Below are 12,550 nucleotides of genomic sequence, written 5' to 3'. Positions count from 1 at the left end.
TATGACATGTCAAGTACATTTTTTTTGATCGTTTAAGCTAGTCAAGTCAAGTTTATATGGTTCAATAGACAATTTAAAAACGTTGCAAGTATATAAAAAGTTCTTTTTATCTTGTAATTATTTTTTTTTTAAATTCAGAATATAATATAATTATTACGGATAGTGTTGGTTAGTTTTTTTTGTCAAGACTCGTTAAGCTCTACCTAACCAAACCATAATCGATATAAACAATATTCTTTTATCTATAAAATATATTATTATAAAATTATATATTATTTATTGACACAATTTGAGATATTTTATTGATATACGAATATTTTTTTGGCTATTATCTATTATGGTTTGAATTAGGCAGGGTATAATTTAATTAAAAAAAACTAACAAACAATATCTACACATTGTAGTCTTACTTCAATGAAAACAAATACGTTTGGCTTACAAAGTTTAGTGTGCATTATTTATGTTGGATCTTAACCTACCTCCACTCTTCGTCACTGCCTTCTATATTATATATTACTTAGGTAAATTACTATGTTCGGTCATAAAATAATGTTAATTAACACCTTTTTACAATAATGGTTTTTGCCCACTCAATTTGAACATTATAAAAAACCTGTAGGTAGGTATACATTTTTCAGTCATGGAATCGAGCCCCCATTTTACGATTTTAGAGACGTTAACTCTACTAACTGGGCCACCGTAGGTACACACGCACTCTTTAATAAATTATAATATAATAATATGACAGCAAATCTAAAAAAGGTTTCTAAGGTTTCTAATAGCTGAAAGTATCTAATATTTTCGCATTGTAATCATTTTAAGAATTAATTTCTGGCAAAATTAATATTTTTTTATCGCTTGCATCAGCTGTTAAAAACCACCAGCGTAACTATAAAGAACATAATTATAAATTCAGTCAATCAGTCGATCCCATCAATATTATTAATTATGTCGATATTTCCAAGAAACCCCCTGAAAATTGAATTTGCTATTTTTTATTTTACTACTAATACTAATTTATCTCAAATATAATCTATTCATGACAAATTTAAGTTTCATGCAATATCTAAACTCGTTGCAGTATAATATTATGATTTATGCGAGCAACAGCAGAGGGTAGTTTACTACAAATGAATCTCCGCGCAGCTTAAGCGTTGTACTATAACGCCGTAGGTCCCAGGTTGGAATCCTGGGTCTGGCAAGTACACATATTGTTTTTCAATTTGTGTGTGAGTCAGGGTATGGACCTAATAGGTTGAGTAAGTGGCTGACATCAATTTCTCGTAAAAAACAAAATCTGTTAATACAAACCTCTACTCTGTGGAGGCCCATAATGATCCTAATAGGATCGGACATGGTTGAAAGAAGAAAAAGAGAAGAGTCTCTGCTGTGAAATGAAAAGAATTAAAAATCATTTTTCATGTTTACTTTAATATATATTTAGAATGTTTATATATTATGTAATTATAATATTAATATTATATAGCTTTATTCGACGTCTCTGATAATTATAAAAAAATATTCACAAACTTTTAAAATGAATAATATTAATTATTACTAATTAAATTGGTTCAGTTATATTTAATAAAACAGTGAATTTAGTAAGTACTATTAAATTACGTTTTATTTAATAAATAATACAATGCATTTCCACCATTTATTGATGCCTAACAGTATAAATAAAAAAAAATAATTTACAGTAGTTATATGTATTGTACCAGAGGTTTTCAATATAAATTGAAGTATAAGTTCAAATATAAGTTTGCAAGTATAACGTTTGCTATTAATTGCATTACACATGCATAAGCAACACAAAAAACAACGAATTATACAAAATAAATTGTTATGGAACGGCGGGATCAACTTCATAATATATAAACACCTTTAATATTTTAAACTGGCTTTATTAGAAGGTAATATATATTATTTACAATAGATTATGTTTTAGACAATAACTTGATAAAAGTCTAATTTGATACAGTGATTGATTGCAGTCGATGCATTCTTCTTTAAGTTTGAGTTAAAAATGAATTGAAAAGCTATTTTGATTCTATATAAAACAAATATTATTAATATTACGCATGGCATTCTCAGACATTAGTTTGATAAGAAAAGAGGATACCTATAAAACAATATCCGTTAGAAAGGAGTTTAAAACAATGAGCGATAAAGATGCATTGCATTCCAGACGTTTAGATTGATACCAATGATGGTGCAATAAAGCAAATCTTTATCAAATGCATTTCCAGATATTCGTTATGCTGCTTATTAATATTTGATAAGAATACAAAGGCTCAAAAGTGCGAGGCTATAACAAAATACAGGAAATTACTTGATGTTAAATATTTCGCGACACAACTAGAAATTGACAGGAATACACCAGTGTGTCACAGCACAGCGGTTGATGATTTTTTCCCGACCATGTCCGATGCTAATAGGATCATAATATATGGGCCTCCACTGGGTGGAGGTTTTTATTAACAGATTTTGTTTTTAAGAGAAATGGATGTCAGCCACTTGCTCTACCTGTCCTCAAAATTCCGTACTCTGACTCATACACAAATATAGAAACAATAATATGTTATTGTGTACTTTCCAGAGCCAGGATTCAAACCTGAGACCCACGACGCTATAGGTCAACGCTTAAGCCGCGCGGATATCGTGGGTGTTATTACTGCATTAAATATTTGCTACATCTGCGATTTCTTACATTTCAGAGTGGCTTACTTTTCCTTTTCTTTCAGTGCTATCCGTTATCAGAAGTCGGTGATGATTTTGGCTGCCCTATAATGTCTCTGCTATAAATTAATAGAGGTGGAGTACTGATAACGTCAAGACAGTCTGAGGCTCTTGAGCCAAGATGTTCTTTTCTGCGACAGCCTCGTTTACCGGAAATTATCCCTTGAGTCAATTGACTTACTCTTAAAATAATTAAAAGAAAAATTAAATCAACATGGCCTCTTTACGACTACGAGTTTAATTAAAGTCTCATTGTAATGAAGGAAACTAATTACGTCCAAGAGAAGTTTTCCGTGTAATAAAATATCTTTTCTAATGTTCGTCGTTGTGCAGGGTTTGATTCTTTAATTTCCCCGTCCGCCATGTTGCAATTAGCACCCTGAAAAAGAGCGGGAAACTTCGCTAATGACAGAAAAATCGCTAAGTGTTTCTCTCACGGAACACGTGTACTTGGGTGATATTTCATTACAAAAGAAAAAAAAACACATTTTACGTAGTTTTATTTCAGCCAAGTGTAATAATTTTGTCGTATCATTTTACTATAGCCGTGGCGTGTTTATGGAAAAAAAACACTTGTAAATAATATTTTAATGTAGTATGTAATAGGCACTTTTATGCAGTGGTTTACAAAGTGTGCGACGCAGCGCCTCACGGTACTGCAGGCTTTTCGAATAAAAAGTTCAGGCAACCTTAATTCAATGCGCTGATGCACGCACAAAATAATAGATTAGGGCATACTCGTAAATCTCACGCTGATCGTAGTGAGCAGTAGTGCTTTCAATAGCAATTATACGCAGCGATTCGGCTACTAATTTGATCGTGTACATATTTGGCTTCATAGGTCCATAATATGGGTTATGTTGCCAGTGTTAAACATTTTAATTAAATCAAAAATATTTATTTGGCAGCCTGATAGTTACACTCAGGGCTTTTTTTTTTCAAAAGGTGCCGGAACTCACTTCTTGCTAAACAATTTACCTATTGTAAAAACGTCATATATTTCAATAAAAGTATATAGTGAATTCCATGGTTCCCATATCCTGAAGCGGGCCTCCTACCTATCACTAAGGTTAAAAGCAGTGTGATGCTCTATTTATAGTAGAGTTTTTCTCCCTGTCAGCCCCCCTTTGTGGGGGCCATGGTGATTTCCAAAGTTCAGTGCAATTTTTGTCTGAAAAATTGTCTCGATTCCTTTTCTTACAGTTAGAGTCTATGGCCGAATGTCTTCTTCCACTGAGTCACCACCGATGAATGTATTTTGAATGATCGAAAAGTGTCAAATGTGGTCCGACAAGTTTATTGACCAAACGTGCCGAAACTCTTTTGAGGTCTTCAACGAAGCTCTTATTGGGGTAATAATTAGATTTATTTGCGAAAATTTGCGTTTACATGCCCTTGAAGAAATAGTAATAGAAATCAATGCATATATCAAACGCGATAGTTTTTCAGGATATGTCTTTTCATATGAGATGATTTAGGAAAATTAGCTTGTACTGTGTAATCACGAACAATGTTTCATCTATTTGCTTTTGAAACATTAAAAATACCGTGAAAACAGGTGCTGGAACGCAGTTTCACCGCGTTACATTACAAAAAAGCCCTGGTTACACTAGACAGTTCTCCCTCATCTTTTTCAAAATTAAATGTCAATGCAAACTATTAGAGATGGATTTTGGATGCAAGATACTGTGTATTTACTAGCGTAGTATTTTTGTTTACCCAATGTTCCCATCAAGTAAAAAGCCGGTTATAATATGGTGCATCACGAGGTATTATTTGACGTGAAAGACGTTTTTAGTTATTGATGCCTGAGAGTATCTCAGTAGTAGTTACCCAAGATTGAGGCAAGCAACTTTAGAACTACGAGTGTCCACGGGAAAAATTACAATAAAAAGTGAATATAACATTGCCAAACGATCTAAGCGGAGAGATCTTAATATTTGTGACAACGAGACAACAATTAGATGGACCAAATAAAAATACTCTTTCCTTTCAGGATATTCCTAGAAGATATCGTTTGTATTCTATATTTTCTCTTTATATATACATGTTGGACAGGTGACATAGCCTGCGTAAAGTACAATAATGGTGATATATTTAAACAAGCTAATTATTAAAATATACGTATATATTATATATAAAAAAGAACAGGCTACAAAAAAAATTCAACTCTAGTTCACGGTTAAAATACTTCAAATTGTATATACAAGCTTTCGCAAGCTTTTTCAAGACTTCTCCGGGGTTATAGGTAAATCATTATATAGTGGCACCATAGGCACAGCAAAAGCAACTTAATTTCAGTTGTAGTGGTATTATTTGCTGGTATTAAAACAGGCATTACAGCAAACAATTCCAATACACCTGCGAATCGCCTATAATGCAACTGTACAATGATTTACCAATACTATTCTAGACACTACTCACAGAGCCGAACTTGAATACGACCACACTTCTCTCTCATTGAATACTAAACTTTCAACCACTAATTGACAGGTCAATTAGAAAAAACAGTCTCTTAGAAATATTTCAAGATCCATTCAGGATTGGACCCTGAATCATGTCATCAACTTAAGTGGGAATGTACCCAAGAAGCGGCGCATCGTAGAAAGGTGTAGAATTCGCGAGGGTTTACGAGATATTGCTTATCTTATGTACTAGGGAACCGTTTAAATCTTTAACTTTCAGGAATCATAAAACAGTTTCAACACCACAGCTTTAACTACAAAAGTTTCATTTGGCCTCAGCCAAAGAAGAACATAATTTATTTAAGTTCCAGTGAGTATTTTGAGTCAAAGTTTTTGTGGGAGTAATATTAGCTGAGTTTGTATTTAAATAAAATAATATAAAGCTTAAATTTCCGCAATAAAACGTAGATATTCATAGCTTATTCATAATAACTATCCATCTACCTCATAGGTAGTCAGTTAAAACTTTTTTTACATCATAATAATATTAAATGTTTTGTTCTATTTTCAAATCATAATCCTGGACATACCTTAAACGTTGTAGATAATCTATTTATATAATTGTGAAACCTTATTACCGACGATCTTACTTGTGCCTGGGGGCAATCTTTAGAGAAGCGGAAGACCGTAAGGGGAGTCTTGATTGCTCAGATGATGCCTGCATTTTGGATCGGTTACAATCCTCAGATATGACAGAACAATCGCAAAGAGAGACGTCATAGTATTCCAGAGATAATAATTCTACATCTCGTTTAAATAACAACGCGAAGGGATAATAAAATAAGTTTTCAACTAGGTGTGATTGTTGGCCATTCGCTGAAACCACTCTCTAGCATGCTGGTATGAGCTCATTTTTTTCTTTGTCGAGACTTTACTCCTAGACTTGGCTCCATCCCTTACGGAATTTAGTACGCAAGACATGTCAGCGCACATCCCATAGTTTTCTTGAATTGTTCTGACCACGTATAGAAAGCTCTCCCTCGTTCTCTCCGAAGTTTGAAGGTAAATAACGGCAGAGCAAGTCAAGATTCTTTTTTTATTTTCTAAAACTCCTTCTTTAAGCACTAAGGTGCATGGTTACTACATCAGTCCCGTGCAGCCCCGTTTCGTTACAAGGAAGAAAGTCACTAATTGTTTTTCATTCTGAAACGTTTATAGTGTCATAAAAGGCGGCTGTGCATAAATCGCGGTTGCATATATATGGCGGCTTTACCCGGGTAACTCAAATTGTGACAAAATATAACTAGTTTTTTTTCTAGATTGTCATCTTTCATGTAGGCTATTATATGACTATACTGGTGAAAGTAATCCGAGGTGAGTCTGGAGTTTCATGACTGTGCAATCGTTGATCTGACCTTCCACGAGACTCTCACATCCGCCTCCAGTACCAGATACCACGGTACAAAAGCAAGAAAACTACCGAAAATAGAAGAAGGGGCCAGATAAGGGTTTGCAGAAGCCGAAAATATTATCACCAGTATTTAAGTTGTCGGCGTGACGTTTAACGTTAAATTTGCGGTTCAGTCAAATCTTGATACATGTTTTTGAGGCTGTGTTAGGTTAAATATTATTTATTACCTTATATTATTACTAGTGATGGTTGGCTATATATTTAATCCATTTAACTGGTGGTACGAAAGAAAATAAAAAGCAAGAATCATTCATTTGACCCATACAAATAATGTTAAAAAGTCAGTTTGACCAGTTTTCATCCCCATATAAAAGTGTAAGCTTTTATAGCCAATGTTATTATAGTTGAGTGTGCACAAAAAGGCTTTATATAGATACTTTAAAGTTTTAATAATGACGTAACGAAGCCACTTTAAACATGTTTTCATACCTACCGAGCTTTAGCGTAAAGCTATTTTCACTGTGTAAAGCTTCCGTTAAATTTATGTAGTCCCCCAACAGATGTCGTGAGTCGCACAAGTCAGCGCGAGGCGGTGGGCGACGGAAGCGCTTTCGTGATAGATTGGTCACCGTTGCGATAATGTATCGCGATCCCTCGCACGTAACTGTTTCGTAGTGAGGTGACCATCCTTTTGGTTAGATTCACGCAAAACTGCCACGAGGATCATCGGTAATAAAAATATAATACACACTATGATTCAGATAATAATTGGATCGTCTCGACTTTTGTTGCGATCGATTCAGTGAAGTTGAAGGTGTGATATATTGCAAATGTATGAATGAAAAGGAATAATATAATACACTAGAAAAATGCATTCTTCGATGTGACTTAGTTCTAAATCATTAATTATTTTGATTAAAGTTACGTTTAGATTTTATTACTGCCTTACCTTTCCGTCAAACTATCACAAATTAATTTGAATGTCATTTAATATTTTCTGTATAATACTCGATATACTAGTGTAACCATTGGCGGCTTAATCCGGAATAAACTAGCAGGTCAATTTTGAATTTATTATTTTAATTTGCCTTTTCGTTGTATACTGAAAAGACGTATTGCAAATTGACTTTTTATACATTATAGAATAAGTGCTAGAAATTGTTATAGGTAGGTACCTACTTACCCTTCAAAAAATGTCCGTTTTTCATAACGCCAACCCATCGTTAACCGAAATTGCACACAACGCGTTATAATTTTTTGTAAATTAGGTCCACTTTTCTTTCTTTGCTTTTTGAAAAATCATCAATCACACGATTATAAAAATTGTCTATTTTTCCCACATATTTTTTTTCAATACTGAGCATTGCAAGAGCGGTCAGTCTATCCTGGCCCTATTGCGTAGAAAGGTTTTTATTCTTTTGAGAGTGGAAAAACATCTTTCACTTTCAACTGTTGTCATTGGTATGACGCAAATAAATTGGAGAACTTTGATCGACTCGGAAAATGTTTCGTTGAAATTATTGCTGAGTAAAAAATGTAGAAGAGAAACTGCACTATTAGCGCCATGCAAATCATCTCATTGATAAAACACCAATAATTCATTTTTTAACTTGATTATGTTTATTTCTTCTAACAGTTTTACCAAATTTACTTGACGTGTGGGAAAATTATTTTTAAAATCAGTGTAATTTTCTTTATTGAACAAATCGGATATAATGGAATGATCGTTGGATGCGAATCGTGCTTCCATTTCCATTATAATTGTATCACAGACTTCAATTGCTACTGCGTGCGTACTAACTGCTTCACAAAAATGTTATAAATCACTAAAAACCAAACGTTGTGTGTATATGCAGTAACTGCACCAAAAACTCCTTACATATGATTAAAATAACCAAAGGCATTCATCAAAACCTGTCAACGAATCCGAACCGCATACACAGTTGCGTCTTGAGACCAATTATCTAGTCAGTGTTATCATTCTGTTTCATTTAATTAGGTTAAAAAAATCTTTTGTCTCACACTCGGGCATTGCCGATATTACAGTAATTCACGCACCGTTACAAGCTTCGATCTCGTATTTTGTGTTATATCGATCTCTGTCTTATGTATGAGAAACGTGAGAGAAAATTTTATAAAAATATTCAATTTGGGTCAATTTTCAGACTGCCGGCGAACACAATATTTTTGTTCGGGGAATTATCGCCCAAACAAAAAAAAGCCCCATAGACTGGGTCGACACAATATCGCGCGCCCTATAATTTCAAATCCACCGATTATTATTAATATTATTATATATGACATTGCACATATTATTAATATTATTATGTCGATTGTAAGGTATTTATTTTGGCAGGTCAATGACCGAATGACCTAAGCAAGGAGCCGCCAGTGAGTGTAACACTGAAGGCATATGTCAAACTATTATGAGAGTATCCTTTCATTTGTTTTCTTTCATGACCTGATTTAAAATAAACAATTTCTTTAATTTCGTATCAGTTTATTTTTAAAAATTTGCGTTTACGAGTATCCTTTCTTTCACATTACCCCATTTAATACGTATTCTCCATGTCTCCCTCCCTCCTACACATTTATATTTGTTTTCTCTCATACGTCACCGATAAATCATGATGAATAATATATATGTAGGTAATTTCAGAGTTTATTTCATGAAAAGAATATATTTTTTCGCCCGCGGCGCTGACAAATTATGCATTCTCTAAATCCCTGTAGATACATGTAGACGTCTACGTTGGATTACGGGATCGGTAATTTTTTTTACATAACTTTATAACTTCTTACAAGGAGGTGAGTAGACACAACCATTACCTACAGTCACTGATAGTAACCACAATATGTTTTCCGTATTGTTCGTTAATTGGATATTCAAAACGTCCGCAGCCAGCCATTACCATGCACCACCATTTCCACTTGTACACCGCTCCGCCTATTTCACTATCGTGCCACATTGCTCAACCAGTATATTTGTACACGTTGTCGCCTTAATTCCTCAGACTCAGACAATCCGTGGTTTGATTGTAGCGAAAAAACATGTTCCGTAGAACTACTGGTGGATTTTTCAACATCTCTTCACTTACAAGTGATTATCTTGTGCGCATAACTTAAAAACGATGTAAAAAATTTAGAATATTTTATTATCTACCTGCCTTATTTGCTACAAATACTTTAAAATAACTATTTTAACCACTACTAGGATTCCGTGGTACTAACCCCCAAATACGGGGATGAGAAATGATTTTGTCCGAGATTGCATTATTTAATAAATTCTTATATTATGTAGGTATAAGCTACGCAGCCAGAACTGCAGACTTTTAAAATTTGATAATTTATATTACAAAGTTAAATTAACACACAATATTACTTGGTAACGATATCAATGTGGCTTGGTTACAACAGCTTTACGAAAGCCTCGAAAACCTTATCGCGCGCAAGAAAGCTTTCAGAGCGGAAGTACCGAAAGAAAAAAACACCCCGTACCCCTTAAACTATCAATCATCCTTTCTCTCAGTTTTTAAACAAAATGAACTCTCGTATTACACTAGCCACCCTTACAATAGCGGATTATTTGAAAGTCCATATTTTATTTATTAATGATAAGCCTCACAATTATTATCACCATTGCCAGGGCACATCAAATTTCAGTTTCTCGGCATCGTCAAAGATTGATTTCTTTGTCTTTAACGATCTGTTTCCAACGTCGGACTTTATTGCTGTATCACTTTGCCACATTGAATATATTAAGGCTATACCTCAGTTGAGGCATGGTCTAAAAAGATCGTGGCTAGGCGATGCGCGGATTGCGGGTCGCGGGTGCAAATGACACGTGCCGAACGAAATATAATTTGTCATATAAATCCAACATGCGTCCATTTAATGTTTATTGTTCTATTAGTACTACGGTGCATGGTTGCAGCATCAGTCCCGTGCGGCTCCGTCTCGGGACGGAATGAGCACTTAAAATCACTTCTTTCAGACACGTTTAAAGCGTCATGGAAAGCGGCCGTGTATATCCACGGCTAAGCATATATAACGGGTGGTGGTGGGAACTTTAACGTATGTTCTATTAGTAACAATAATAATATATTCATTGACATGTTTTCTTTTTCAAGTAAATGAGTAACATTTTTGGTCATCTTTACACGATTTAAGAATTAATATCCCCTTCGCCGTCACGAAACAAATTGACACCTCGACGTTCGCTCTCCGAATGCCAGCGAGTCCAAAATTTCGTCGCGCCTATAGTTGAAAACTATTTGCCGTTTCACTGATGTATCGCCTTAACGTTTGCTAGATTGGGCGGGTATCTAACAAGAATGAAAGTATAAAGTCGGGGGGGAGGGGGTGGGGGATCAAGCGAATCAAGCTGATACGACAGAAGCCATGCAAAGACTGTCGCTGATGACTGGCAGCGTAAGTGGGATGCTTCTACCAAGGGCATGCACAAATATTTGTTCTTTCCGAATATTAAATGGCGATTGGATATAACCAAATGACTCCTGATCACTAAACCAGTCAGTTTTTGACAGGCCATGGTGGACTCGCTGCCAACTTGTTACCCGGCCAGCATGGCGGATAACTACAGGATGCAAACCACATCCTCTGGGAATGGATGGAAGGGAGAGGGAAGAGATGCGTAATAAGTCAGTCCAACTAGCTGTTGGGCCCATTGGGCCGTCCGACCTGGTCACCACAAAGGCCAATTATATTGCATTTATAAAAAATGCGGCGTCTTATTGCGGACTTGAAGATCTCTTCACATAGTTTTGTTTGTCCGTATTGTTTTTTGTGTCTTATATATCATTAAATTCATTTAGGTACCTGCCTTTTTGCACATTTGCTTTTCTCTCCCATGTCACTTTTTATTGAATTACGTCTTTCAGTAAACTCAGTCAAAGCTCACTTGAGAGCGTGGCGATCTTAGCTTTGGTTATCTGCTCCTGAGACATTATTAGGCGTAAAAAACTGCTGATGATTCACACCAAACGTAGGGCCTCGTGAATCGTTCGATTAAGACCGAGTGTGGTGCGGGGCGAGTTGGTTTGAAGGGGTCTATGTTTGTGTTGTCGGTGATAGCAACCACATAATTATAGTATACCTAATCTTTAACACTGACTACTTATTGTAGGCGGAAAAAATGCGACTCAGAACTAGCGACTGACTTTTACTCTGAGTAATGCGCGACAGAACGACGAAAATTAATGTAATTTTTCCATGCTAAACTCAACATAAGAGAACTAGTTCAGTCAGATCAAAGCACTAATTAATACGTAATCAAAAAACAATACAAACACCTACCAGTCTACTATTATCACGATCTTACAATATTACTAACAATTTGTACACTATAATATGACTTCACGATTAGTTAAAATTTTGTTTTGATGTCCGTATTTCTTTCGACCATGTCCTATCTTAATAGGATCATATGGGCCTCCACAGAGTGGAGGTTTGTATTAACAGATTTTGTTTTTACGAGAAATGTATGTCAGCCACTTGCTCAACCTATTACGTTCATACTCTAACTCATACACACATTGAAAAACAATATGTGTACTTGCCAGACCCAGGATTTAAACCTGGGAACCACGATGCTTGATGTCCTCATAATATATTAAATTATGTTTTTGAGAATTTTCCAAGGTACGTATTCTACATTTTGCCAACTGAATGTAATAGTATTTTATAATATATTGAAATATTTTACGGGAAAGTTCTTGTAAAATATAATATAAGTTTAACATTCATGTGACGATTTTCTATCAGGATATGACGTGATCTCGACATGCTAAGATTTCTAGCTAATTGTTGTTTTAATTTAATAAAACGCATTTTTCGTAGTATCTACTTATTCCACTTTTAATCAATAAATTAGGACCGGTTTCGTCCGCCTCAGAGGGACATTTTCAACTGTCTGAGGTGGACGAAACCGGTCCTTATTGATTAAAAGTGGAATAAGTACAACAAAAAAATGCGT

This window comes from Rhyacophila brunnea, unplaced genomic scaffold (genome assembly GCF_057557595.1).
Source record: "Rhyacophila brunnea isolate RB1 unplaced genomic scaffold, BYU_Rbru_1.0 scaffold_9, whole genome shotgun sequence".
Taxonomy (NCBI): domain Eukaryota; kingdom Metazoa; phylum Arthropoda; class Insecta; order Trichoptera; family Rhyacophilidae; genus Rhyacophila; species Rhyacophila brunnea.
The sequence above is the reverse complement of the archived record's forward strand: the minus strand, read 5'-3'. Positions refer to the sequence as shown.